The 12,388-nt window shown below is 47.3% G+C and overlaps 1 protein-coding gene across 2 annotated transcripts in view; it reads left to right on the plus strand.

Moving 5' to 3' along the window:
• Positions 1-5,764: 5,764 nt before the first annotated feature.
• Positions 5,765-12,388, plus strand: part of acta2 (actin alpha 2, smooth muscle) — a 24,095-nt gene continuing 17,471 nt past the window's right edge. Inside the window, exon 1 of one of the 2 annotated variants that reach the window (XM_078413141.1) lies at positions 5,765-5,978. The gene's annotated coding sequence lies outside the window, so the exon portion shown is untranslated. Of the gene's footprint in view, positions 5,979-6,556; positions 6,598-12,388 lie in introns of those variants that run through there. The other variant, XM_078413142.1, reaches the window with a different exon arrangement.

Genomic DNA, 12,388 nt, shown 5'->3' on the forward strand with positions numbered 1-12,388 from the left:
GGAGAAAAGCCACGCGTCACGGGGAGAACGTGCAAACTCCGTATAGGCAGCACCCAGAGTCAGGATCGAACCTGGGTCTCTGGCGCTGTAAGGTAGCAACTCTATCGCTGCCCCACCGGGCCTCTGTGCATCCATGCCCTCAAATATTCTTATGTAAGATCACGGGTGTTAAAAATTGATTTGTTTCACCCTCCATGGATGTTGCCTGACCTCTTGAGTGTTTACCAGCATTTTCTTTTTGTTGATGAACCAAATAATTGCACTTTAATCTCATGGCTCAAGTCACAGACTGATTAGATTGGCTCTTTTATTACTTGAGAGAGTGAAAAAAAAGAATTTAAAAATTGGTGTAAACAGTCATTGAATCATGATGGGGAATTTAGTCTAGTTTTGAGATGCAGCGTGGTAACAGGCTCTTCGGCCCATCGAGTCTGTAACGACCAGCGATCACCCTTTCACACTAGTTCTATCCGACACACTCAGGATAATTTACGGAGGCCAATTAACCTACAACCCTTTGGAATGTGGGAGAAAACCGGAGCACCCGGAGAAAACCCATGTGGTCACAGAGGGAACGTGTAAACTCCGTACAGACAGCACCCGTAGTCAGGATCGAACCCGGGTCCCTGGCGCTGTGAGGCAGCAACTCTACCATAGCGCCTCCCTGCTGCACTGTCGATGGCAGCATTAGCTGTGCTTATCTTGGTGAGACCGCATTAGGAGCACTGTTTTGGTCACCCTGCTATGTGGAGGGTATAATTGATCTGGGAAGAGTGCAGAGAAGATTTGTGAATATGTTGCCAGGACTCAAGGGCCTGAGTTTTAGGGAGAGGTTGGGCGGGCTATGATTTTATTCCTTGAAGGGTGATGTTACACAGGTGCGTAAGATCATGAAAGGAACAGATAGGATGAACACACAAAGTGTTTTATCCAGGATAGAGGAATCAAGAACCAGAGGATGTAGCGTTTATTTTAGACTTTTAGACTTTAGGGATAGTGCAAAAACAGGCCCTTCAGCCCACCGAGTCCAGCAATCACCCCGTACGCTAACACTATCCTACACTTTATTTTACAACCTATCAAAGCTATTTAGCCTACAAACCTGTATGTCTTTGAAGTGCGGGAGGAAACCGTTACTACATCCACACAGGCTCAGTGTAAAAGGACGCACCTTTCGAAGGAGATGAGGAGGAATTCCTTTAGTCAGAGGGCGGTGAATCTGTGGAATTCATTGCCACAGACGCCTGTGGAGGCCAAGTCAGTGGGTATGTTTAAAGCGGAGATTGACAGATTCTTGACTAGTACGGGTGTCAGTGGTTATGGGGAGAAGGCAGGAGAATGGGGTTGAGAGGGGAAGATGGGTCAGCCATGATTGAATAGTGGAGAAGACTTGATATCTAATTCCGCTCCTAGAAGTTATGAACGTGAGTTCATTTCCACAGACGGCTCTGGAGGCCAAGTCAGTTGATATTTCTAAGGCGAAAATTGACTGATTCTTGATTAGTATACAGTTGTCAGGGGTTGTGGGGCGAAGGCAGGAGAATGGGGTTGAGGGGGTAAGATAAAACAGCCGTCATCGAATGGCGGGGTAGACGTGATGGGTCGAATGGCCTAATTTTGCTCCTAGAACTTATGAGCTTTTTAGTTATAATTAAGTGGCCTGATATATGATGTCTTTGGTTCACAGCTGGACATGAGATTGTCCTCGACATTAAGAGATTCTGCTGCTAGCACCTATGAACATGAACTCACAACAACACCATTTGAGTAGAGCACCTAAATTAAGTGACTGATGAAAGTGGAGGGCAGCATTGCTTGAACGTAAATTGAATGCTGCATCTTCCAGGGAAGGATAAGCCTCTGTTACTGCATTGGAATTTACTGATGTCAGCCTTAACGTTATGTTATTTTAGACTCTTTGCTCCTTGCAAGTAAATTCCCCTTGATCATTGTCTGTCACACTGCCTGGTGCAGCGCACAAGACCACTCCGAAAAGGGCTGCTCATTTATATTATTTTACCATGTATGTAATAACCCTGTTAGTCACAGAGTCTTAGAGCCATGCAGCCAAGGAAACAGTCCAACTTGTCGAGGAGTCAAGCGTCAAGGATAGAACAATGAAATTCTTACTTGCAGAAGCACAACAGAATATGCAAACATAGTACTCTGTAAACAATATAATAAACAAGAGGGGAAAAAAAGTTCAGTGTGCGTATATATACATACTAACAAATACATTATATATATATATATATATATCGATATACTAAAGCTCTCGTTTGTTATCTTGTTTGTGACTGAACTTCAGCCAAAACGGTACACGATAGCGTGACAATTTTAGGCCCACCTTACTCACCATCGTCACTTTAGTGATAATGCAAGTAGTTTTATTGAAATCGGTGTTATATTTTAAAGTTATTCACTTTTTAAAGTTTAAAAGGAGGGGAGGGGAGGGGAGGGGAGGGGGGGAGTGGGGGAGAAGGGAGAGGGGAAGGGGGGTTGAGGAGAGAGGGGAGGGGGGGAGGACAGGGTGCTGCACCAATGCAGGAGAGGTTTAGGCCCAACGGGTCCACTTTGTCTAGTATAAATTAAAACTCTCGTTTGTTTGTTTGTTTGTTCCTGAACTACAGCCAGAACAGTACACGATAGCGCGACAATTTTAGGCCCACCTTACTCACCGTCGTCCCTTTGGTGCTAATGGAAGAAGTTTCATTGAAATCGGTGTTATATTTTTTAAGTTATTCACATTTTAAAGTTTAAATCTATCTCCTAGGGAGGGAGGGGGGAGGGAGGGGGGAGGTGAAGGAGAGGGAGAGGGTGCTGCACCAATGCAGGAGGGGTTTGGGCCCCACTTGGTCTAGTATTTGTATATATATATATCTATATAGATCATATATAGATCATAACGTCACCCAATCCTTCTCTCCTGAGATGCTGCCTGACCCGCTGAGTTACTCCAGCATTTTGTGACATCCTATCTTTGTCCCGCCCCCTCCCCTGACATCAGTCTAAAGAAGGGTCTCGACCCGAAACGTCACACATTCCTTCTCTCCTGAGATGCTGCCTGACCCGCTGGGTTACCCCAGCATTTTGCGATACCTTCGATTTGTACCAGCATCTGCAGTTAGTTTCCTACATATCCCAAAGTCGTGCGAGTTTGTGGGTGAAATGGCCTCTGTAAATTGCTCCTAGTGGATTGGGAGCGGATGTGAAGGTGGGAAAACAGAACTAATGTGGACGGGCGATCGATGGTCGGCATGTGCTCGGTGGGCCGAAGGGCCTGTTGCCATGCTGTATCTCTAAACTAGTGTGCAAGGAGTGGATGGGGAAAATGGGAAAGCATAGAACTAGTGTAAACAGGTGTGTAGGAAAATAACTGCAGATGCTGGTTCAAATTGAAGGTAGACACAAAATGCTGGAGTAACTCAGCGGGTCAGGCAGCATCTCAGGAGAGAAGGAATGGGTGACGTTTCGGGTCGAGACCCTTCTTCAGACTTTTGTTGCCAAGTGTAAACAGGTGACCGATGGTCGGCTTGGACCTGGTGGGTCATAAAGCCTATTTCCACACAGTATCTCTAAAATAACTAAACCAAATTAAACTTAGCTCAACAGATGGGTGTGGCAGAGGTTACACGCGGGCAGGTGGGACTAGTGTAGACGGGGACATGTTGGCCGGTGTGGGCAAGATGGGCTGAAGGGCCTGGATCTATGCCGTATGACCCCATGACTCTGTAAACAGATACGTTTGAATTTTTCAGAAATATTTGATGCACAGAGTCTCTTGCCGAGAGTAGGTGAATCGAGGACCAGAGGACATGGGTTTAAGGTGAAGGGGAAAAGATTTAATAGGAATCTGAGGGGTAACCTTTTCACACAAAGGGTGGTGGGTGAATGGAACAAGCTGCCAGAGGAGGGGGTTGAGGCTGGGACTATCCCAACATTTAAGAATCAGTTAGACAGGAACATGGATAGGACAGGTTTAGAGGGATAAGGGCCAAACGCAGGCAGGTGGGCAGGTGGGACTAGTGTAGCTGGGACATGTTGGCCGGTGTGGGCAAGTGGGGAGTGGTAGGGCCTGTTTCCATGCTGTGCGACTCTTACAATGGTTCCTCGTATGGTACCTGCGGCACTGCGAGGCAAATGTATCAAATGCATTTTGAACCCATAGAGATATCAAAATCTTTCTTGAATCGTTATTTAAGCAGAGTGTCAAAATACCAAACCAAATGTGAATCCGTTATTTAAGCAGAGTGTCAAAATACCAAACCAAATGTGAATCTGTGGAATTCTCTGCCTCAGAAGGCAGTGGAGGCCAATTCTCTGAATGCATTCAAGAGAGAGCTAGATAGAGCTCTTAAGGATAGTGGAGTCAGGGGGTATGGGGAGAGGGCAGGAACGGGGTACTGATTGAGAATGATCAGCCATGATCACATTGAATGGCGGTGCTGGCTCGAAGGGCTGAACGGCCTCCTCCTGCACCTATTGTCTATTGTCTATTGTCTTCAGCCAGACGGCGTTTCTTCGGGATACACACGACTGAAATAGACCCCTTGCACAAGTGATACCACTTTAAATCCCGGAGAATGAAACCTTCCATTGAAAGGGATACTTTTATTCGTTACCATCTATGGCTATTCTCAATCTCCCTTAAGGCCGCGAACTCACCGAGAAACCTCTCCTATCAACCGCCAGACTTTATGTTGCCGCAAAACGGGCACAACAAATCAAAAATCATACGTGTGCAAACAAACAAACAAACAGACAAGCCCCAAACATAAAGGAAAAAAAGGGAAGTTTCATTTTCCGAGCTCTGCCAATAAACGGGAGTTTTAACCTGTCTGCATTTTGGGGCTCTTTCCCAACGGAGGATCATGGAGATTTTTGTTTCCCCTGGAGAGGGGGGAGAGGGAGGGGGGAGAGAGAGAACGGGGGGAGAGAGAGAGGGGGGAAAGAGAGTGGGGAGGAGGAGGAGAGAAGGAGTGAGAGGGGAGGAGAGAGAGGGGAGGAGAGAGAGGGAAGGAGAGGGAGAGAGAGAAGTGGGGGAGAGAGTGGGGAGGAGAGAGAGTGGGGTTGGGGGAGAGAGTGGGGTTGGGGAGAGAGTGGGGGTGGGGGGAGAGAGTGGGGGTGGGGGGGAGAGAGTGGGGAGGAGAGGGAGAGGGTAGAGAGGGAGAGAGGGGGAGAGGGGAGGAGAGAGAGGGGAGGAGAGGGAGGGGGGAGAGAGAGAAGGGGGAGAGGAGAAGGGGGGAGAGGGAGAGGGAGAGGGGAGGAGAGGTAGAAAGGAGAAGAGGGGTAGAGAGAGAGGGGGAGAGGGGGAGGGGAGGGGGAGGGGGAGAGGGAGAGGGAGGGGGGGGGGGAGGGGGAGAGGGAGAGAGAGTGGGGGAGAGGGAGAAGGGGGGAGAGGGAGAGGGAGAGGGGAGGAGAGGTAGAGAGGAGGAGAGGGGTAGAGAGAGATAGGGAGAGGGGGAGAGGAGGAAGAGGGAGAGGGGGAGAGAGTGGGGGAGAGGGAGAAGGGGGAGAGGGAGAGGGAGAGGGGAGGAGAGGTAGAGAGGAGGAGAGGGGTAGAGAGAGATAGGGAGAGGGGGAGAGGGGGAAGAGGGAGAGGGGAGAGAGTGGGGGTGGGTGGAGAGAGTGGGAGGGGGAGGGGAGAGATCTATCAGCGTCTGCAGATGTACACTCTCAGCTGTTCACGACTTTGCAGTGTGTTTATGTTAGGGACGCTGATATTCCCCGTGTACAGGGAGTACTTGGAATGCAGTGAAATCCACCAGCGACTCTCGCCCATCCAGCGAAGGGCTTTTGAGCGCAGGAACCGTATATGGCCGTGGTAATCCGTGAAACCAAGAGCTAGGGTCTGGTCCTTTTTTGGTTCTGCAAGTGGGTGGAGGCAGAAGTTGACGAGGTCTATAAAACTTAAACACACCAGGCTGGGCCAGTGCACCATCTCCGAGTGAACTACCCCCGGCCAAAGCACCGCTAAGGTGAGTCAAGGGTTTCACCATCTATGAATCCCATGGGCATGTTAATCCCATGTTAGGTTATTATTTCAATTTATATAATAACCCATTATTTTAAACAACCATTCTCAATGTTACTGATGATGGGGGGGGGGGGGGGAGGGGGGGCTGGACAGGCTAGATGCAAGAAAAATGTTCCCCATGTTGGGGGAGTCCAGAACCAGGGGTCACAGTTTAAGAATTATTTATTTATTCACAAAATGCTGGAGTAACTCAGCAGGTCAGGCAGCATCTCAGGAGAGAAGGAATGGGTGACGTTTCGGGTCGAGGACCCTTCTTCACAGTTTAAGAATAAGGCGAATGGGAATGAGGGAAAAGCTTTTTTTCACCCAGAGAGTTTGTGATTCTGTGGAATTCTCTGCCACTGAAAGGCAGTGGAGGCTAATTGACTGGATGTATTCAAGAGAGAGTTAAATTTAACTCTTAGGGCTAACGGAATCAAGGGATGTAGGGAGCAGGCAGGGTAGTGATTCTGGATGATCAGCCATGATCATATTGAATGGCGGTGCTGGCTCGAAGGGCCGAATGGCCTACTCCTGCACCTATTTTCTATGTTTCTACTAATGATTCCAAAGACGTACAGGTATGTAGGTCAATTGGCTTGGCGTATGTGAAAATTGTCCCTAGTGTGTGTAGGACAGTGTTAATGTGCGGTGGGTCGCTTGATAGGCGCGGACCCGGTGGGCCGAAGGGCCTGTTTCCGCGCTGTATCTCTAACCTAAACCAAACTAATGTTACTAACCCAGTTGTAATTAACAAGGTGCTTTTTTTTGTGTGGAAAAAATAATCGTAGATTGACACAAAATGCTGGAGCGACTCACATTGTGGAATAAAATTGCTAAAGTTGAAATTTATTGACGTCAAATGCTGGAGTAACTCAGCGGGTCAGGCAGCATCTCTGGAGAGAAAAAAGGAATGGGCGACGTTTCTGGTCGAGACCCTTCTCCAGACCGCGGGTCCGTTGTGTGTGGAGGCAGAGGTTCCATTTCAGGCTGTTACAGTAATTTAAATGTAAATGGGGGGGAGAATGGTAACTTATTGTACGCGGTTTCTGACGGTGATAACACATCAACAGAAAAATGCGAAGTTAAATCTTGCCTCTGTAGCAGTCTGAGGGATTTCAGCTGTGATTTTATCAGTTCAGAGAGTACAGAGAAGGTTCGCCAGATTGATTCCTGGGATGGCAGGACTTTCATACGAAGAAAGACTGGATAGACTCGGCTTGTACTCGCTGGAATTTAGAAGATTGAGGGGGGATCTTATAGAAACTTACAAAATTCTTAAGGGGTTGGACAGGCTAGATGCAGGAAGATTGTTCCCGATGTTGGGGAAGTCCAGAACAAGGGGGTCACAGTTTAAGGATAAGGGGGAAGTCTTTTAGGACCGAGATGAGAACGTTTTTTTTTCACACAAAGAGTGGTGAATCTGTGGAATTCTCTGCCACAGAAGGTAGTTGAGGCCAGTTCATTGGCGATATTTAAGAGGGAGTTAGATGTGGCCCTTGTGGCTAAAGGGATCAGGGGGTATGGAGAGAAGGCAGGTACAGGATACTGAGTTGGATGATCAGCCATGATCATATTGAATGGCGGTGCGTACAGGCTCGAAGGGCCGAATGGCCTACTCCTGCACCTATTTTCTATGTTTCTATGTTTCAAGAGGTGCCGCGGTTGAATGCAAGCATTTGAAAACACCTGTGCAGGAAGGAGCTGCAGATGGGCCGGGTTTAGCTGTGGGCTAAGTGAAAACGAGTTACAGGCAATGAGACTCAATAAGACGACTTTGAAGCTGGTGCAACGACTTGGGTTGGGGGGAAGGATGGAGAGAGAGAGAGAGAGAGAGAGAGAGAGAGAGAGAGGGAGAGGAGAGAGAGAGAGAGAGAGAGAGAGAGAGAGAGAGAGAGAGAGAGAGAGAGAGAGAGAGAGAGAGAGAGAGAGAGAGAGAGAGAGAGAGAGAGAGAGAGAGAGAGAGAGAGAGAGAGAGAGAGAGAGAGAGAGGAATGCAAGGGTTACTTGAAGTTAGAGAAATCATTATCCATGATCCTGGGTTGTAAGCTTGCCAAGCAAAATACGAGGTACCGTTGTCATCTTATAGAGACGTATAAAATTATAAAAGGACTAGACAATCTTATAGAGACGAATAGAATTATAATAGGACTAGACAAGCTGGATACTGGAAAAATATTCCCAATGTTGGGGGAAGTCCAGAACCAGGGGACACAGTCGAAGAATAAAGGGGAGGCCATTTAAAACTGAAGTGAGAAGAAACTTTTTTCACCCAGAGAGTTGTGAATTTGTGGAATTCTCTGCCACAGAGGGCAGCGGAGGCCAATTCACTGGATGAATTTAAAAGAGAGTTGGATAGAACTCTCAGGGCTAGTGGAATCAAGAGATATGGGGAGAAGGCAGGCACGGGTTACTGATTGTGGATGATCAGCCACGATCACAATGAATGGCGATGCTGGCTCGAAGGGCCAAATGGCCTCCTCCTCCACCTTTTATATCTATGTTTTTCTCAAATTTGCGTTGGGCCTCACTCTGACAATGGAGGAGGCCCAGGACAGAAAGGTCAATGTGGGAATGGGAGGGGGAGTGGTAGTGTTTAGCAAGCAGGAGATCACCTTGGCCTGGGCGGAGGTGTTCAGCGACCTAAATAAGGTTGTGTGTGTGTGTGTTTGTGTGTGTGTGCGTGTGTAGTAGCAGTGAATTTGCAATTAGTATTATTGATGTGTTATCGTTACTGCCTCTCCGAGTACTACTTGGTTCTCCACAACTGTCTAAGTAGAGTTGTTGGTACATTTGGGTGCGATCCCTCCGAGTTTATCAATGAACGATGTTGGACGATATTCTTTCATCTCCGGACTCTTTATATAAACGGGGCAATATCACGGGCCTTGATCGAGTATCTCGACGTCCACAAATATTCTTTGCTTTGGGTGGGGTGCAGCCTGGATTGGAGGGCATTGGGTACAAGGGGGGATGTGTAAGGAAGGAACGGCAGGCTTACACCGAAGATAGGCACAAGATGTTGGAGTTACTCAGCGGGAACAGGCAGCATCTCTGGAGAGAAGGACTGTGTGAACGTCTCGGGTCCAGACCCTTCTTCAGACTGAGAGTCAGGGGAGAGGGAGGCACAGAGATACGGAAGGGTAAGGTGTGGAAACGAGAGAAGAGGTTGGACAGACTTGGATTGTTTTCACTGGAGCACATGAGATTGAGAGGGAGACCATGTATATGAAATTATGAGAGGCACAGATAGGGGAGGCAGTTAGAATCCATCCCCCCCCCCCCCCCCCCCCATAGGATGGAAATGTCAAAGATTAGCAGGTTTAACTATATGGTGAGTGCAAGGAGGGGGGGGGGTGGGGGGGTCAAATACAAGTGAAAATATACAATTAATGGCAAGACCCTTAACACCTTTGATGTATAGAGGGGTCTTGAGGTCCACAACTCCCTAAAAGTGGCAACACAAGTAGATAGGATGGTAAAGAAGGCATATGGAAAAGGCATATGGAAACAGTTTAAGAATAAGGGGTAGGCCATTTAGAACAGAGATGAGGAAAAACCTTGTCACTCTGAGAGTTGTAAATCTGTGGAATTCTCTGCCTCAGAAGGCAGTGGAGGCCAATTCTCTGGATGCTTCCAAGAGAGAGTTAGATAGAGCTCTTAATGATGGCGGAATCAAGGGGTATGGGGAGAAGGCAGGAACGGGGTACTGATAGAGAATGATCAGCCATGATCGCATTGAATGGCAGTGCTGGCTCGAAGGGCCGGATGGCCTACTCCAGCACCTGTTGTCTATTGCCTTCATCTGTCGGCGCATTGAGTATAAGAGTCAGGAAGTCACGATGCAGCTTTATAGGGCTTTGGTTAGGCTGCATTTGGAGTACTGCGTGCCGTTCTGTTCACCCCGTTACAGGAAGGATATGGCGGCTTTGGAAAAGGTGCAGAGGAGGTTTACCAGAACGATGCCCGGATTAGTTTATCTTGGAATCGTGTCCAGCACGGACATTGTGGGCCAAAGGGCCACAATGTGTGTGTGTACAGGATAGAACTGCAGATGCTGGTTTACACTGAAGATAGACACAAAATGCTAGAGTAACTCAGCGGGTCAGGCAGCATCTCTGGAAAAAAGGAACAGGTGATGTTTTGGGTGGAGACCCATCTTCATTATATATATATATCATATACATACTCAATCATATACACACTCACACTCTTACACACCCACATTCGCTCTCTCACTCACATACACACACACACACTATATATATATATGTGTATATATATATGTGTGTGTGTGTGAGTGAGAGAGTGAATGTGTGTGTGAGTGTATATATGTGTGATATATATATATAATGAATGATATATATATATATAGGGCCTCGATTCGAAACATCACCCATTCCTTTTATATAAATATATATATAGTATAAGAAAATAACTGCAGATGCTGGTACAAATCGATTTATTCACAAAATGCTGGAGTAACTCAGCAGGTCGGGAGAGAAGGAATGGGTGACGTTTCGGGTCGAGACCCTTCTTCATATATATATATCTATATTATACACACACAATCAGTTCTGCATAACCCATGCAGAACTAATGGACTTCATTAACTTCAAAAAAGCAGTCTGAAGAAGGGTCTCGACCTGAAACCAGAGATGCTGCCTGACCAGCTGAGTTACTCCAGCATTTTGTGTCCATTTTCTGAACTGTTCTATTTCATATCATATCATATCATATCATATATATACAGCCGGAAACAGGCCTTTTCGGCCCTCCAAGTCCGTGCCTCCCAGCGATCCCCGCACATTAACACTATCCTACACCCACTAGGGACAATTTTTACATTTGCCCAGCCAATTAACCTACATACCTAATTTCCTAATGTCTGGTTCGTGCGGCCAGTCGTGATGGAATCTGCGGGGAGGATCACTGGTTCAACTTCGGATGAGCCAAAGTGTGATTATTGTCAGATATTGGCCTGCAGTCGCCCAAAGGTTTTTTAAAAACTAAATATGGGTCTGTCTCAGCCCTGTCTCCGACGTCCCCCTTGGCCAGCGCTGGCGTTGCATGCTTGAAGCGTGCTCTGAGAATGTGCTGCAAGTCACTGAGAACCTTGTTGCAAAACACATACGCTCTCTCTCTCTCTCTCTCTCTCTCTCTCTAAAGGGAACTTTTTTTCTTCCCAGAGTCGCGAGGATTTCCAAATTAGGGGAAAAAAAATCAGTTTTAAAGAAGGGCCTTCCATGTTATTGGACTTCTTGGCTGAGTAAGGCTACTTTGAGGAATGAAAAAAAAAACCCTCGCACTGACAGACAGATCTGCACTGGAAATGTACAGTGAAAACAGCACTTGCTTAAATCATTTTTTGGTGCAATTTTCAAATTCAGGAACTTCAGGAAAATTACTCGAAGGCCTTTAAAACAGACAATGGTGATTGCAATCAATTCAAAATGCAATTTTTTTTAAATTGAAAAACCTATTACCTACCAAATTGAAGGTAGACACAAAGTGCTGGAGTAACTCAGCGGGACAGGCAGCATCTCAGAAGAGAAGGAATGGGTGACGTTTCGGGTCGAGACCCTTCTTCAGTCTGAAACGTCACCCATTCCTTCTCTCCTGAGATGCTGCCTGACCCGCTGAGTTACTCCAGCACTTTGTGTCTACCTTCAATTTGAACCAGCATCTGCAGTTATTTCCCTACCTACCAAATCAAGTTTGATTGTGGAATTCCGCGTTGCATTTATTTTGACGATAGACACAAACTGTTGGAGTAACTCAACGGGTCAGTCATCATCCCCAGAGAGAAGGAATAGGTGATGTTTCGGGTCGGGACCCTTCTTCGGACCTTATTTCTTTAACGTCTGCATTTATATTGGTGGGTTGAAAGATACAACGTGGAAACAGGCCCTTCAGCCCATCGAGTCCACGCCGACCATCGTGTCGGAAGTAACTGCAGGCGCTGGTCTGCACCGAAGATGGACACAAAGTGCTGGAGTAACTCAGCGGGTCAGGCAACCTCAGGCATGATCAGAGATGCTGCCTGACCCGCTGAGTTACTCCAGCATTTCTGTGTCACACTAGATCCACGTTGGCCCACGTCCACTCCCTGCACACTCTAAGGGCAATTTACAATTAACCTTCAAAGCCGCACGTCTTGGGGATGTGGGAGGAAACCGCAGCACCCGGAGGAAACCCACGCGGGTCACTGGGAAAACGTGCAAACTCCACAAAACAGCACCCGGGGATCAGGATGGAACCCCTCTAGCAACTCTAGCAACCCCTCTAGCAACTCTACCAACAGCTCCACGGTGTCGTCTGTTATCGATGGCAGAAATAAAGAACTGCAGATGCCGGTTAAAAATGCAAAAT

The sequence above is a fragment of the Rhinoraja longicauda genome, chromosome 16, assembly GCF_053455715.1.
Source record: "Rhinoraja longicauda isolate Sanriku21f chromosome 16, sRhiLon1.1, whole genome shotgun sequence".
Taxonomy (NCBI): Eukaryota; Metazoa; Chordata; class Chondrichthyes; order Rajiformes; family Arhynchobatidae; genus Rhinoraja; species Rhinoraja longicauda.